The sequence below is a fragment of the Echinops telfairi genome, unplaced genomic scaffold (assembly GCF_000313985.2).
Source record: "Echinops telfairi isolate 266 unplaced genomic scaffold, ASM31398v2 ScPeMD7_7424;HRSCAF=8462, whole genome shotgun sequence".
Lineage (NCBI taxonomy): Eukaryota > Metazoa > Chordata > Mammalia > Afrosoricida > Tenrecidae > Echinops > Echinops telfairi.
In genome coordinates, this window is record NW_022111324.1 from 33,861,002 (window position 1) to 33,871,929 (window position 10,928).

General features: G+C 35.8%; 1 non-coding gene across 1 annotated transcript; it reads right to left on the reverse strand.

The window, feature by feature from the left end:
* Positions 1-4,151: 4,151 nt before the first annotated feature.
* Positions 4,152-4,342, reverse strand: LOC115872531. Its single transcript, XR_004047923.1, has one exon. It is a non-coding gene; the product is annotated as a U2 spliceosomal RNA (small nuclear RNA).
* Between the last annotated feature and the right edge of the window lie 6,586 nt (positions 4,343-10,928).

The window sequence follows — 10,928 nt, forward strand, 5'->3', positions numbered from 1 at the left end:
CACAAAGGCTTTTGAATTTCTTTAAATTTTAGAGGTAAGAAATCTCCCATTTGGGTATGATACTCTAGTCTGTTTATCAAGTAACTAAAAACAATAAAAATAAAAATAACTGCTTGTTTTGATGGGCCCAGAAAATAGTAAGTTGTGAAACAGGTTCAAGCTGCTATAAAAGTCTCTCTGCCACTTGAGCTAAATGATCCTGCAGATCCAATTGTGCTTGAAGTGTCAGTGGTAGATTAAAAACACTTTCACATTCAGCTACTCACTTTTTGAGAAACAGCTTTTGGCTTGTTATTGTGCCTTAGTAGAAACCGAAAGCTACACCAGGAGGCACCAAATAACCATGAAATCAGAACCACCCATCAACTCTGTATTGTCTGACACATAGAGCCATAAATTTGGCCACTGCACTGTCAATAAATGGAGTTGCAAGATCAAGCCAAAGCAGGACCTGGAGGTACAAGTAGGTTGCATGAATATGTGGTCCAAATGCCTATGATCTCGAATCCTGTCACAGAACCATGCTTCTTCCTGTCTGTACTTATGATCTATTGGAGAATTCTGTATGATCAGTTGACTGAGGAAAATAAAATGTGTGCTTGTTTTACAAATGATATGACAGTATGATATGACAGTACCACTTAAAAGTGGGCAGTATCAACAGTACAGTCCTTCTGGGAACTCCCTAAAGAATTGTGGTAAAGGATAATATTTCTAATAGTCATAACTTTGAATACTACATGTGATTGTTCACTTTGCTAGAAAGGGGAAATGGCCAGATGTGTAACTATATATTGATTCATTGGCTGTGGCCAATGGTTTGGCTGAATGGTCAAGAATTTGGAAGGGGTATGATCAGAAAATTGATTAAATTATTTCTAACTAACCAAATCCTGACAAAAGGGAAGATATTTTGGACCTTTGGGACTGTCCATAGAAGCAAAAGCTGTGAAGCTTTTAAATATATATATATATATATATATATATATATATATATATAAAGTTTATAACAAGGATATGGCTCATACAATTAAAGAACTTGCAAGTCAAATGCCTCACATATCTGCAGAAGTGTGATAAACTAAAGATAGGCAGGTCAGAGAAAGTCTTCAGACCACAGAGATAAATCCAAGGTCATTAGGTAACACAGCTGACTCTTAACAACTTCCAGGATTGGCAGGCAATACACTAGGCAACTGGCTCAAGTCTAAAGAACTGGAGGTAAATGATCCAGATATACGATACAGACCCAGCCCAAAGCAAGCACGTTTCTAAAGCATTCACTAATTTTGGAGGTATGCCATATCGTCAAGGAGATCTTATGATGGGGGACTACTGAGTCTTAACTGTCAAACCATTGAGATCCTGTCCCAGCAAACTTGACACAAAAACTTTAAAATCTCCAAGGTTTAACTGTGCTTTAGTCCCCTTTCTCTGTCCATGAGAGTGATCGTTAGATCACAGAATGTATCTAGATTGCAGTTATTTATCTAAAACTTGTCAAATAATTTTCACATAAATATGTAATTTTTTTAAATGACTGTAAAATAATTTTATCTTTTCATCAATGGGAAGTACCTGTTATGTTCTTCCTCATAAATCCTGCACACTGCCCAGAACAATTAGAATATAAGATAAACACCAAAAGAAAGAGCAGTTAAAAAAATGTCAAACATGAATATTTAATTTTCTCCCATCATATTATCAAATTCCTTTTTATCACATTGAATTATAAATGTTGAAGAGATTTTGGACATGATCATTTTACATATACAAAAAAATAAAGTTCATAAAACTATATAATTTTAGTTATTTTTTAAAATGAAGTGTTAGACTATGTTCTCCAGCAAAGCAAAACCAGTGACATCGTACATATATAGAAAGATTTAACTTAAGAAATGGTTCACACTGCTGTAGAAGTGGGTAAGTAGAGTAGAGGACAGGTTCATGGTCAGATGTAAGCTGAAGGCTTTCCCTGACTCCTGTAGATGGAGGAGATGGTGAATAGAAAGCAGGATAATAAAGCCGGAAGACCACAGCTTGGTGGGTGCTTAACTTAATGGATCCAAGATTGGCAATGTTTTTAGGCTGGGTTGTTTAGGGAAACAAAACCAGTGACACTAACATATGTATAAGAACTTTATATCAAGAAGTAATTTTATATAAAATAGGCATCCTAGCCCGTCCAACTCAAGTACTTGGCTCAGATGCTAGCACGGCCCTCTTCATAATCAGGTGGCTGAAAGTCAGTGATGCAGAAAGGTAAATCATGAAGCAGGGAGATCGCAGGCTAGTGGGTACAGAGTTGCATGGCCCCAAAGTTAGCGAACACATGGCGAGGTGTTGACAGATCTCCAGACAGGCAGCCCACATGGGGCTCCCCATGGAAGCAGACATCGAGTCCCAGCAAGGAGGAAGAAGAAAAAGGCAAGAGCGAAGAGAAGTTCTATCTTTCTTATATCTAGGCCAGTCTCTGAAGGAGGCATCATCAGGTTGTGACCTGACTGTCAATTTATACCAAGAGGAGGCCACACCCTCAATGAAACCTAAATTGAATAAGAGCTGTGACCAGATTAAAAATATGTATTCTCCCTCCAACTGCTTGACTGCCTTATATTAAAAAAAAAATCCCATTCAAGGAGTTGACTATATTTTGTTAGAACATATGGTGAATCCTTGCCCACCAAGTTGACATAAAAACCTATTCCACACAAGAAGAAAATAAATTAATTTAATACTAGTATTTATTGATCTCGAACTTTCAATATCAATATGCTATAGAGTAAAATAAAGTAGGATCCATCCAATATCCCAGAGTATTAGTGATATTTCCCCCTGTGGGTTCAATCTTTGATTTGTATCTTGAACTGCATTTTGGCTATTGCTCTATCTCTTAGACAAAAACAAGACTCTGGGAATTGATGGAATACCAAGTGAAATGTTTCAGGAGGCTGAAGAATCACTGGGAGTACTTACTCCTCTGTGCCTTTGGAGGACAGCTACTTGACCAACTGAATGGAAGCGATCCATATTTGTACCCATTCCATAGATAGGTTATAAAACAGAATGCTCTAACTGTGGAACAATGTCATTGATATTTTGTTAAAGATCATCAACAACTGTTGAAGTAGTACATTGAAAGGGAACTACCAGAAGTTCAGGCCAGATTCAGAAGAGTACCAGGAACAAAGGATATCATTGCTGATGCCAGATGGATCTTGGCTCAAAGCAGAGAATATCAGAAAGATGTTTACTTACGTTTCATTAACTATGCAAGGCATTCGACTGTGTGGACCATAATAAATTGTGGATAAATATGGGAAGCAGAAGGATTTCTCCCAAGTTGTCTCCCCCAAATAGCTGCTTGAGAATGACTATACACTTGGAGGTCATCAGGAGTAGATAGGGGTCATTCTCCTTAAGAGCTATCAGCCATCTAGACCAAGCAGACATCACTGTTTATCCCACAACAAGCAGGGCCCACTCCCTTCTGATAAGGATAGTAGTTGTCTGTTTCCTTGTAGGAGACATCAGAGAGGTCAAACCCGCCCAAAGATGACCAAGGTTAGGCTGCCATTATGAATCTAGGGTCCGCCCATCTTGTCACATGTGTACCCCTAGACCTTCCCATTCCTATGGGCACACCTCTATCTCATCCCCTTCCTGTTATGCTTATGCCTATCATACATCCCCTTCCTACAATGTGTATGCCTACTGTATTGCCCCTTCCTGTGACGTGTGGTTGCCTGTAACCATGCCTCCTGAAGGAGATATAACCTTGGGTAAGCAATAAAGTTGAGGCTCTCCCCTGTCCTCACTGCCGGGGGCTCTCCTGCTCTCGCTCCGGAGGCTCTCTCCTGCTCTCGTGGCCGGGCACCCCACATGAGGACCACCAAGCGGGACTGAGGTGAGCATGCTACCATGAATTGTGTCTTATTCCATTATTCCAATCTCTCCTCTACCTCTTATGCTCTCTATGACTTTACTATAATCTTTACTTATTATCGCTGTACAATTGTGCCTACCAGACCTGTGATGATTTGTGGGGGCCCCTCCTCTTCTGCACACGTAAACTTTAGAATAATGGGAATTCCAGAACACTTCATTATGCTCATTTGAAACTTTTTTTTTTTTTTATTTAGAGTCCCCTGAGGGGGTGCACCATTCCTGGAAGTACTGCAATACCAGGTCTATGCATGGAGTGGATGGAGCAAGCTCCTATTCCATCTCCCTGCTCCAAAAATCCGTTTAATATATTGTCCTCGGATAGAGGATGTATCAGATATTAAACTGATAAGAACAGATACTACACTTGATCTTAGCCAAAAGGCTAAGAAGCGATTCATTTGGCACTTTTACATGAGTTGTGGAAACAGAACAGTTGTGGAAACAGAACACGGGAATACTGCATGGTTTCTAATCAGGAGAAGTTTGCATCAGGGTTGTAATCACTCACCATAATTTTTATTTTTTTAAAATAATTTTATTGGGGTTACTTACAGCTCTTATAATCCCTACATACATCCATTGTGTCAAGTGCATTTGTACATACATTGCCATCATCATTTTCAATACATTTTCTTTCTACTTGAGCCCTAGGTATCAGCTAATTGCCCTCCCCCCCACCTCCTCTCTCCCTCTCCCTCCCTCATGATCCCTTCAAAATTAATAAAGTGTTATTTTTTTCCTGACTTACACTGACCACTGTCTGCCTTCACCTACTTTTCTGTTGTCCGTACCCCTGGGAGGGGGTTATATGTTGATCATTGTGATTGATTCCCCCTTTCTCAACCCACCTTCTCCTTCCCCTCCTGGTATCACTACTCTCGTTATTGGGAGAGGTTTATCTGTTCTGGATTCCCTGTGTTCAAGCTCTTATCTGTACTAGTGTACATGCTCTGATCTAGCCAGATTTGTAAGATAGAATTGGGGTCGTGATAGTGGGGAGGAAGCATTAAAGAACTAGAGTAAAGTTGTGTGTTTCATCAGTGTCACCATAATTTTTCAATCTGTATGCTGAACAAATCATCAGAGAAGTTGATTTATATGAAGAATGACGTGCCATGAAGATTAGAGGAAGGCTTATTAACAACCTACAGTATGCAAATGACACAATCTTGCTTCTGAAAGTGATAAGGAATTGAGGTGCCTGCTGATGGAGATCAAGAATTATAGCCTTCAGTATGGATTACAACTCAATGTAATGAAGACCAAAATTTTCACAACTGGACAAATAGGTACCATCATGATAAATGGAGAAAAGGTTCAAGTTGTCAAGGATTTTGTCTTAGATTAACAATCAATGCTCATGGAAGCACCAGTCAAGAGACTAAAAGATGTATTGGATTGGGCAATTCTGCTGTCAAGACCGATTTAGAATACTGACAAGTGAGTATGTTACTTTGATGACTAGGGTGTGCTTGAACCAATTTATTGTATTCTCCATTGCCTCAAATGCATGTGAAAGTTGGATACCAAATAAAGAAGTCCTAAGAACAATTGAAGCATTTCAATTATGGTGCTGGAGAAGAATATTGAAAGCGAATATTTTTTCAGTGGACTGCCAAAAGGACAAACCTATCTGTGTTGCAAGATGAAAGGTCAGAATGCTGTTTAGAGGCAAGGATGGCAAAACATTGTCTTACATACTTTGGGCATATTGTCAGGAGAGACCATTTCCTGGAGAAGGGCATACTGCTTGGTAAAGTAGAGGGATAGCAAAGGAGAAGGCCTTCAAGGAGATGAATGGACACAACTGGTGCATCAGTGGATTCAAGCACAGGAACAGTTGTGAGAATGGCAAACGACCTTGCAGGGTTTCACTCTGTTGTGCATAGTGTAACTATGGGTCAGAGTCAACTGCTGGCATCTAACAACAATGATAACTATACCCTAGGTGATGTTGTTGCCTGAACAGAATATATTATACTTCTTATGTAAACATATTCTCTCTTTGAGTGAGCATAGTGTGACCTTGTGTATAATAAAAACTAATAACTAAGCTTGGGAACTTAGTGAAGCAGGCTCAGACCCGATATCAAACTCACGCAATGCAAGGCAACAGGATCCACCAGTCACAAACTCAAGTGATGGACACACTAGCAGTGTGGAGAAGCAGGTCTTGAAGGAGCCTCAAGCTCTACTGACATGATCCGTGGGTTGTCTTGGCCCTCAGGTAGTGTAGCACAAAGGTTGAGGCAGAGAATTAGCTAAAGCAACAGCTCCCTTGTCCAATTACCAGAGAGCAAGAGAGACGGGGATAAGCTTTGCGGAGCCATTTATCTCTTTGCCCTCCAATCAAACTGTGACATGTTTAATCCCTCATGTTCCTATTGACCAGATTGGCACAATAAACCTAACTATCACATCTGGTTTGTTTACTTATTTACTTATAATGATTTAGATTTTGTGGGCAGCATGAATTGTTGGAGGAACATAATAAAACTGGAATTTAAAATTTCCACAAATTCAATTTGTTTTCAAGCTCAATGGCTTGAATCATAGTGCTCTAGATATTCATGCACATGGAGGTTATTCAAATAATGTGATTGTTCTTTAAGATAGATTTATAGAAGTAAATAGCTTGTGCTTTTGAATTTAAAATGCTTGTCATTTTTAATTGTTTTAATATACTATACGTTTAAAATTCATTATTTATAATTTTTTCAGGTCTTTGTATGCATTTTTTGCTTAACACCAGATTTGCCAAAACCCCTATATTTGCAGTAGAGCAAACTTTCCCAATTTGGGAACAATACATCATTTTTGAAAAATGAAATGTGAAAATTAAATGCATATTGTAATACCTTAACTTTTAAAAACATTAAAATATATATATTAACTCTCCAGGTTTTCTATTTTGTCATTAAGAAAATAATGCTAAAGTGTTAAAATAAGTAGTTAGTCATGCATATAAACATAAGACAGGACATTCAGGCAAGTCTATCTACAGAAAGTAATCAGATGATTCCTCTGCTAAATGTGAATTCCAATCAGAAGAGAACACGACTTTAATCTTCCCCACTGCATAAATAGCAGTATGAAATCAGCACACAGGGATCTCAGGCAGCATTAAAAAGTAAGTCTCAAAGAGCTTTAAACACTTCACAGAGAGTTGGAATTTTATTCTAATTACTTTTTCAATGAGCAACATTACTAGAAAAACATGTCTGATAATATTTAACCTTGGAGTTCACAACAGAAATTGTATTCACATAACACTATCCTATAAATATCTATATTTACACAACTATTTTCCTTCTGAATAAGCAGATTTACTACCATCAATTTGCTTGAGCTTTAAATAATTTTAAATATAAAACAAGAATTCAGGTTTCTGGAACTTGGTCATAGTCTTATTTAGTCTGTCATTAGGACTAACCTACTAACATTAATTTGAAAGAATAAAGTAATAGTTTATTTGTGAGGATTATTGTAGACAGAAAGACTATCTGACTAATAATGCAGCATCAAGCAAACATGTGGGCTATCTTTCTTAATCTTTATTTTTACAGACTTTAAAAGCCATTGCAAGAATGTAAGTTAAAAAATGAACATAAATCCATCTTTTAGCAAATTAAACATATCTGTGAACTAAATTCTGCCTCAGATTTCCTCATTAAAATCCTTTGTAGCTAATGAAGATTTCATGAAATTTTTTTGCAGCACTTATTCATTGTAAATACAATTTTTCTATAACATAAATGATGACTATGTATGTAGACCTCACCAGATAGGACACGTATGAATAAATTGACTAGGTCTATGAACAGAGATATTGAAGAAACTCAGTATCATCAACTATAAAAAGAGTTGGCTTGACCTTGAAACAGATAATCAATTGTTTATTTATAAGTTAGAGTTGATATTAAATATAACCCACTTCAATTTAGAGACTATATTAAAAGTAATTTGACACATTGAACACTAATGAACAAAGACCTGATGAACTGTAGTATGAGACGAAAAAAATCATACATGAAAAATTTTAAAAGTTATTAAAAAGTTAGGGGAAAAAAATCCAAAGTGAATATCAGAAGAGATTACGAAGTTTGATCTCCAATGTTGTTTCTAGGTACCACCTAGTCAGTTCTGACTCATAGAGACCTTTCACACAACAAATTAAACATTTCCATTTCCAGGTCTTGTACCATCCTCACATTTGTTTTTTATATTTGAACCCATTGTTGACGCCACCATGTAAATCTCTCTTTTCTATGCTTTTCCTAATCTCTGCCCCTCTACCAAGCCTGATGCCATTTCTCAAGGCATTCTCACTGACTGCCCTTTTTCAATGTACTAGATTCATTCAAACAAACAGAAGTGGTCAAGTAAAAGAGTTGAACATTTCAAAGAGTAACTCAAGAGGACAAAAACAAGTATTATGATATATATAAAAAAGAACATATTTCAACATTTCTCAAACTGAAAGAATTGAAGAAAAAAGCCACACCTCGAGTTGCAATTCTATAGGCAAAACATTGAGTGATGTAGGAAGAATCAAGGGAACATGAGTTACTGTACTAATGATAAGTAGTTTACAATCAACAATTTCAAGAGGCAGTGTATTACTAAGAATTAATAGTATTGAAGAAAGGCATCCAATCTAAATGAAGGTTATAGGTAATAAACAAGTTTCTAGGAATTGATAGATTACTAATTGATAGATTGCAAACTGATACAGTGCTAGAGCCACACCTTTATGGTATGAAATTTGGAAGATAGCATTCTTGCCAACTGACTTTAAGAGATTCATAGCTGTGTCTATTCCAAAGAACGATAACGTAGCAGGATGGGTCAATTAATAATCAAACAATATCATTAGTATCACATACAGTTAAAAATCTTGTTGAAGGTAATTTAAAAAAAAAAAAGGATTGCAGATGTACTTCTGCAAATAGCTGCCAGAATTCAAACTTGATTCAGAAGAGGAGGTGGAACTATGAATATTATAGTTGTGGATGCATCTTGATTGGATGTTTATATGTGTAGTTATTATAAATGGTATTGTCCTTTTAATATGCTGTTTGGTATTCTCATCCTTAATATACACATATCCAACTGATTTTTGTATGTTGGTCTTATAGCCTGCTATGCAGCCACAATTTTCAATTAGTTTGAGCAATTTTTAATGGAATCTTTGAGTTTTTCTATATATAAGATTATGGCATCAGCAATAAATGGACTTTTATCTCTGCTGTGGCTATGTGGAGAGCTTTAATATCTTTATAATGCATTTTGGCTCTAGCTAACCCTTCCAGAACAGTGTTAAATAAAAGTGGTAGTAAAGGACAACCTCCTCTAGTTTCTACTGGAGAGGACATGGTCACTTTCAACAATGTCAGATGCAGGCTATTGTTTCCACATACAGGGCTTTTACTGTATTGAGACATTTCCTTTCTATGCCTGTTCTATTAACTGTTTTAAACAAGAATTGATGTTGATTTATATAAAATGCCTTTTCTCCATGAATTGACTTTATCATTCAGTTCTATATTTTGTTTATGTGGTGAATGAAGTTGATTATATTTCTAATATTAAACCATCCTTACATATTTGGTATTAATCCCCCTGATTGTGATGTTATTTTTGGGCTGCTTTGTTGAATTTCGTTGGCAAGGGTTTTATTGAAGATCTTGGCATATAGCTTATATAAATTGATATTAAATCTTCTGTAAACAGTTGATAGAATTTCCCCATTGACACTCTCTGAGCCCAGACTTTTTGATGTTGGGAGTTTTTCTTCTCATGTACAGACTTGTTGACATTGTTTATATCCTCCTCTGGTATTTTTGGTAAAGAGTGCATTTCTAGAAAATCAATTTCTTATAGATTTTCAAATTTGTGGAGTACAATTTTTCATAATATTATGAGATTTTTTTATTCTCGTTTGGTTCTGTCATAATATCAATCTTATTCATGGAATTTGTTTTTACTCATACTTTTCCTTTGTTAGGTTTGCCAATGGTTTATCAATTTTGTTAATATTTTAGAAGAACCAACTTCTTGACTTCTTTTTTCTATTGTTTTTTAATTTTATGATCCACTTATTTATGACCTAATATTTATTACTTATCATTCTTTCTGCCTTATTGATGTGAATATAATGAAAAATATTCACATATCCACACTATAGAACACAAAATAAAGAACTGAAAATATGACACTTTAGCACATAGAAAGACTCAAAAGAGGATGCACAGATTGGGAAAACTATCCAATAATAGTACATCAGATAATTTCCAAACATATAGAAAATTATATCTTAATAAAAATACAAAAAAATCCAATAAAAAACATGGGCATGATGCATGAATAGACAATGTATCAAAGACACATCCAGGCACCCAACAATTATATGAAGAAATGTTCAAGTTAATTAGAAATAAGAGAAATAAAAATTAAAACAACAATAAGATATTATCTCACACCCACACTGACACTTTAAAAAAAAATCAATAACACAGAAAAGAATAAATGCTGCAAAGGATGTGGATAGATTGGGATGCTGATGGGTGGACCTGTAGAAATTATACAGCCATTAGGGAACTAGCTATGGCACTTCCTGAAACAAATGCAAATACAAGTACCTTATGATCCAGCAATCTCTTTACTGAGTATGTTTCCTAAAGAAATAAAGACTACAACACAAACAGACATATGCTCACCTATGTCTATTGCAGCGATTTACATAATAGAAAAAACTCGAAACAACTCCAAATCCTATTATAGAGGAATGGATAAACAACTCTTGATATATATATATATATAAAATGGAATATTCTGTATGAATAAAAAAATCACAGATCTCTTAAATACTTCAAGCCACAAACAAAACTAGACAAACTTATATGTAGCAATCTTACAAAGATAAATATTTAATCACACCATTATTATTAAAATGAAAGAAAGAAAAAGACATGATTTAT